This window comes from Notolepis coatsorum (genome assembly GCF_963971535.1).
Source record: "Notolepis coatsorum genome assembly, chromosome: 14".
NCBI lineage: Eukaryota > Metazoa > Chordata > Actinopteri > Aulopiformes > Paralepididae > Notolepis > Notolepis coatsorum.
The window spans coordinates 38,313,308-38,318,932 of NC_140178.1; positions in this window are offsets into that span (position 1 = coordinate 38,313,308).

Consider the following 5,625-nt stretch of genomic DNA (forward strand, 5'->3'; position numbering starts at 1 on the left):
GATCCGATCTTGAAAATGATTGTGGATCCTTGTAGCCAATGAGTGTGGCTTTCCAATGATACCCCACATAAAAAATAAATAAAAAAAGGAAAACAGGAAGAGAAAAACAGCCGAATGAATTGAATTCTATGAGAAAACTGAGTTTTTCTTTGTACACAGTTTACCAAAATCACTCCTAATCACTCATTTCTGAATGGATCTTTATGAATTGAAGGATTTGTAAGCCATACCACCTTCTGGGGAAATACTACTTCTGGACTACTAACTACTACAGAAAAACTTGAGTAACAAGTTTTTCTACAACTCAAGTTCAGACCTGTTACTTTATTATGTTAGCACTAAAAGTGAATTTCTTTTTAATCAGAAACTTCAGAATGTCATCTTTCAAAGGAGACCAGGCTCATGCATGTGCTATAAGTATAAAGTATGTTGTTTTGGTTTGCAAAAAAAGTATGCAGTACTCAAGTTGAAGTTCAAAAATTGCCACTTTTCTGTCTGCTTGATAAGCAGTTAAAAGAAAATATATACATTCGAGGGGGAAGAAACTGTACATTGGGTGGGTGGGTGGGTGGGTGGGGGGGGGGTTGGACATTTGTTTTTAGGGCCTTTGAGGTGCTTTGGTACCATGAGGTGCAAGCATCAAGCATAGTCGTAGTACCCTTGAATGAGTGCTCCTGTTAGAGTCTTCAAGGTATTCTTGTTTACCTGAGAGGAGATCCGGTACAAGAAACTTGTTCGTTGGTTGACTTTTTTTATTACATTGGTTGCTATTTTGTCACAGGAAAGATTTGCCTCTAGGATGGAACCCAGTTAGGTAATTTCATCTTTCCTTGTGAAAATATTAGGGCTGTCAGTTTATCACGGTAATTAGATTAATTAATGACACAGCAAATTATCGCGTTATGAAAATGTACTCAACATTTATAAAACCTTTATTTTTTATTTTAATAAAAAAAAAAAATGTAATCTCATTCATTCCATAAGAACGTAGAATACACATTTACAGACTTTTTTTTATATATTCTTGGTATCCGATTCTAGGGACATCTATGGATCTCAGGGAATGTATTCCCAGTGTCAGAAATACTGTGTCTGTTACTAGGCTTGAGTAAATTGTAATGAACGAAATGAGGATATCAATAATTTTTTTTATCTTTGACTGTGAATAACACCATGCTAAAATTGACCAGACCTGAAAAATCTAAGCAAATGAATAAATGGAAGATGATTAAAAAGAAGGTTTTGTAGATACAGTACTGAATTCTGCCATCCGGACACATGCCATTTGAAATATGATTATAGACTTCCGGTTTGCGACATTCTGGTGAACAGCCACATGAAAGAGCTCCCGGTCATTGAATATCAAAAAAGGAAGTAAAACAATTCAAAGCGAAATAAAAAGTGACAATTCAAGGATATAAGAGAGGAGGAAGGAGGAACACGAGAAAAGGCGAGAGAAAAACGACCCCAGAAGATGTACAAAGGAGGGCGCAAGAGATGATTCAGGCTGCCATGACACAGTGGGAAGCTAGCATGCAGGCTGGCGTGACGCAGTGGGCAGCTAGCATACAGGCTAGCTTGCAGGCTAGCGTGACGCAGTGGGCAGCTAGCATATGGGCTGGCATCCAAGCTGAAATGCAGAGCGCGTTGGCTAGCCAACAGGCTAGCGCAGTAGCTAACCAGGAGCTACAAGCTAGCATACAGGCTAACGCAATGGCTATCCAAGCTAACACGCGGAACATCCAGGGCAACATCGATGGACTCAGGGAGGAGTTGGAGAAGGGTCGGGGAATACAAGCTAACGTGGCGTTGGACCGCAGCGAGGCCTGGCTGGAGCTGGAAAAGGAGCTGCAAGCTAACATGGAAGTTAACACGATGAAAATGGCGCAGCGGGGGATGCAAGCTAACGGGACGTTGGACCGAGGCAGGGCCTGGCTGGAGAGGAAGCTGCAGGCTAACATGGAAGTTAACAAGATGAAAATGAAGCAGCAAGGGATACAAGCTGACGGGACGCTGGACCGCAGCGAGGCCTGGCTGGAGAGGGAGCTACAAGCTAACAAGGCCGGCGCGCGGACTGGACTCGATGCAGTGCGAGGTGTTCGGAGGAGCATGGAAGCTGGTTCGGGAGAGGTGAAACGGGTGGCCCCCGGGGGAGGGACAGGGAGACGCTGGATACAATCGGACCAACCAGGACTCGGGCACCGAGGACGGCCGGACCATCCGCACACGAGATGCAGGCGCGGAGGCCGTCCGGGCCGCATCTATTCTAAACCCAAACGGTTCATGCGTTTTGCAAATCTGAATGGCCACTGACGTGTCTGGTCATGTGACATGTGCAACCAATCGCGTGACGCGCCCATTTCCGCCTTGACCAGCAGCAAACCCTAACCCTAACCCTAACCGTTCTATCGCCATGCTCTAAGACAAACTATAACCTTAACCAACTTCGAAAGAGTGCCTAAGCTTAACCGGGGAAAGAACTTGCCGTCACACAATTGGTGTGACCAGAAACATCAGTGGCCAATCAGAGCGCAAAAGGCGAACGCGGAAGCATGCACCGTTTGGGTTTAGAATACAGGCGTCCGGGCTGGCCAAGATACGAACACAGAGGCCACACACACCAACCGGGATCCGAGCACCGAGATCAACCGGACCAGCCAGAACTCGAATAACGAAGTCTCACACACCAAGCAGGACTCGAGCACTGAGGTCATACACACCGACCAAGATTCAATATCGCATATGCATATAATTAGATAGTGAATGGAGGTTATCATTCGAGACACACTGCAGACAACACACAGACCACTGGGAATACAGACAAGGTAAACACATTAGTGGAACACATTAGTTGGGGAAATTGGGACTTGATTCGGGACATATAATACAAATAATACGTGCTAGACTAAACTGAGGACACTAGCACACATGACACACAACTAAGATGACGGGGAACATGGGGAATCACATTCGGAGACCTGACCGGGAGCTCGGAAAATGTAGTATCATATGAAAGATAAAAATTCAAATAAAATGTTGGACAATAATGGGACATTGGAGAATCCCCACTGGCAATATCTCCGTCGTTATAGGAGGGGCCCTCTCCAGGAGAGCCTTACCCCTCCAACCCGCCAACGGGGGTCAAACGGGGTTAAAAAGAATTACCTGGGAATTGCCAATTGTCTTTAGTCTTCTTATATATTATTTCTTCAGAGTTATGTTAGAATAGCAGTTGCTTTAAATGTGCACATGGACAAATATGAAGGACAAGAATTCAAAATGTTGGACATGAAGAGAGGCTTGGAGAATCTCCTTTGGGGGGTATCTCCATCTCTGGGGGTGGGGCTTCTCCAGTGGGAGGGTTGATCCCCATCCAAACCGCCAACCGGGGAAAGAGTGCGAACCATATAACCATTTATATTCATGTCATTTTTTCTTATTGTGTTGTTAGTTTTATTTTCATAAATGTATGCGGTGATGTTGGTGACATGGGAGGTACAGAGGTGGGCAGGCTGGGTTCAGTGGGGGGGGGGTGTGTCGGGGGGAGGGGCCATCGTTCCGGCGGTTCGACCCGCGGGAGGGGGGGCCTTGCGTGTTGTGGGATTGGTGTGGGGGGGGGGGGGTTCCTGAGGTCCTCGGCCGCAGTGGCCGGGGCGGTCTGGTCACCGGGCCCGGGGGGCACCGGGCTTGGGGTCGCGGGGGGTCGGAGGGCCATTGAGGCGTGGTGCTTTGGCCTTCTGCGGGCCTGGGCTTGGGGTTCTCGTGGGCCGGGGGCCTGACGGTCGGGTGGGGGCTCTGGGGGCTCGGCTCCGCGCATGGTGGACCAGGATATGGGGGTGTTCTGTCTCTCGGGGAGGAGGGCGGGAGGGAGGGGTTTCTCTCAGGGGGATCAGAGCGGCTGGGCTTTGCTCGGCGGGGCCCTGTGTGTTGGGGGGTCGGTGGGTGTGGGGTGGGGCTCTCGGTGGCATGGGAAATAGCGGGCTTGGCTCGGTGGGGGGGGAGTCCCCTATCCTTTCCTCTACTGGGCCTGGCCCAATTGATTCAAGGGACCCGTGTCGCTGGGGGCCCAGCTGCGAGCGCAGCGGCCTTGGATATGGGGGGCTCCAATTGGCTTAACTCAGGCGAGGGGATGTCGGGGGAGGGGGACCATCGTTTCCGTGGTTTGGCCTGGGAGGGGGGGGTTTGGTATCCTCTGATAGGTGGTAAGTGGGTACATTTACATTTAGTCATTTAGCTGCCGCTTTTATCCAAAGCGACTTAGTTCTGTACGACAAGTCATCAGGAAGGGTACAACTCTATCAGCTGAGTAACAATGTTCATCAAAGTGTTCAGTGCTACAGTGTAGGTTAGTATTAGGACAAGTGCATGACAGTAAGGTTAGTTAGGGTTAGATATTATATATATATTGTGACGAGCCTGGTGGGGTTCAGACTCGCCACGGTTCAAATACAAACAAATTCAAATGTCCACACAAGAGCAATATCAATCAATACAAGTATTTATTGAATTAAGGCAGAATCCAGTTGGAAAGGCAAAAGAATGGTCGTGATACAGTCCGAGGGTCAAAATACTCAATACTCAGGGTAGTCGTCCGGTCCAGGGTCAGTACACAAGGGGGTTTCTCAGCCAGTCCAGGACACAATGAACACCTACTCGCCTTCACCTCTCCTCTCACTACCTCTCACCTTCACAACTCTGAATAACGCAATCTCTCTCTCTCAATAACAACAACTCCAACATCACCTCCGCTCAACTTACTCCTAAGTAACCTAGTGGCTTTGTAGTGTGTGGGTCTGGGCGTGTGCACGTGAGATGTGGGTGGACTAATGATGCACAGGTGTGTTCTATCAGTACTAATCAGCTATCTAATTGTCTCTACTCCTTCCGTGGCAATAATCTCCCATCCTTCACATATCCATGAGAGAGGGGGGGGGGGGGGGGGGGGGAGATCTGCCACAATATATAATATATTTTTTCTCATTTCAGATAATGGTTGAAGAAGTGCGTCTTTAGTCAACGGCGAAAGATTGGACGGGTTTCGGCTGTCCTAACTGTGGTGGGCAGTTCGTTCGACCATTGTGAGGTAAGGACTGAGAATAGGCGGCTTCTCCTTGATGACCCTCCCGGAGCTCGGATAGGAGTGGGTCTGAGATGGCCAGAAGATGCGGAGCGTAGGTGTCTTGAGGGTGTGTAGTTAGAGACCATTGACCGGAGGTAGGTGGGATCCGTTCCCTTTGCCGCACGGTATGCCAGGTCGAGGGCCTTGAAGCGGATTTGTGCGGCAATGGGGAGCCAGTGCAGATCCTTAAGAAGTGGGGTGACATGGGCTGACTTCGTTCTGAATGAGCTGAAGAGGCTTGGTGGCAGTGGCCTGAAGGCCAGCATGCAGTGCATTGCAGTAGTCGAGGCGGGAGATGACTGTTGATTGGACAAGGAGTTGGGTGGCTACTTTTGTCAGGAAGGGGCGGATCCGGGTATCATTTGATAGGTGAGGGTACCCTCTGATAGGTTCTAAGTGGGTACCCTTTCTGTTTTTCGGGGTGTCCCGGGGGTCCTGGTGTCGTCTCGGCCCGTCTGTGGTGCTGCATGTCTTCTCATTTGACCGATGTTGTGTCTGTCTGCTTG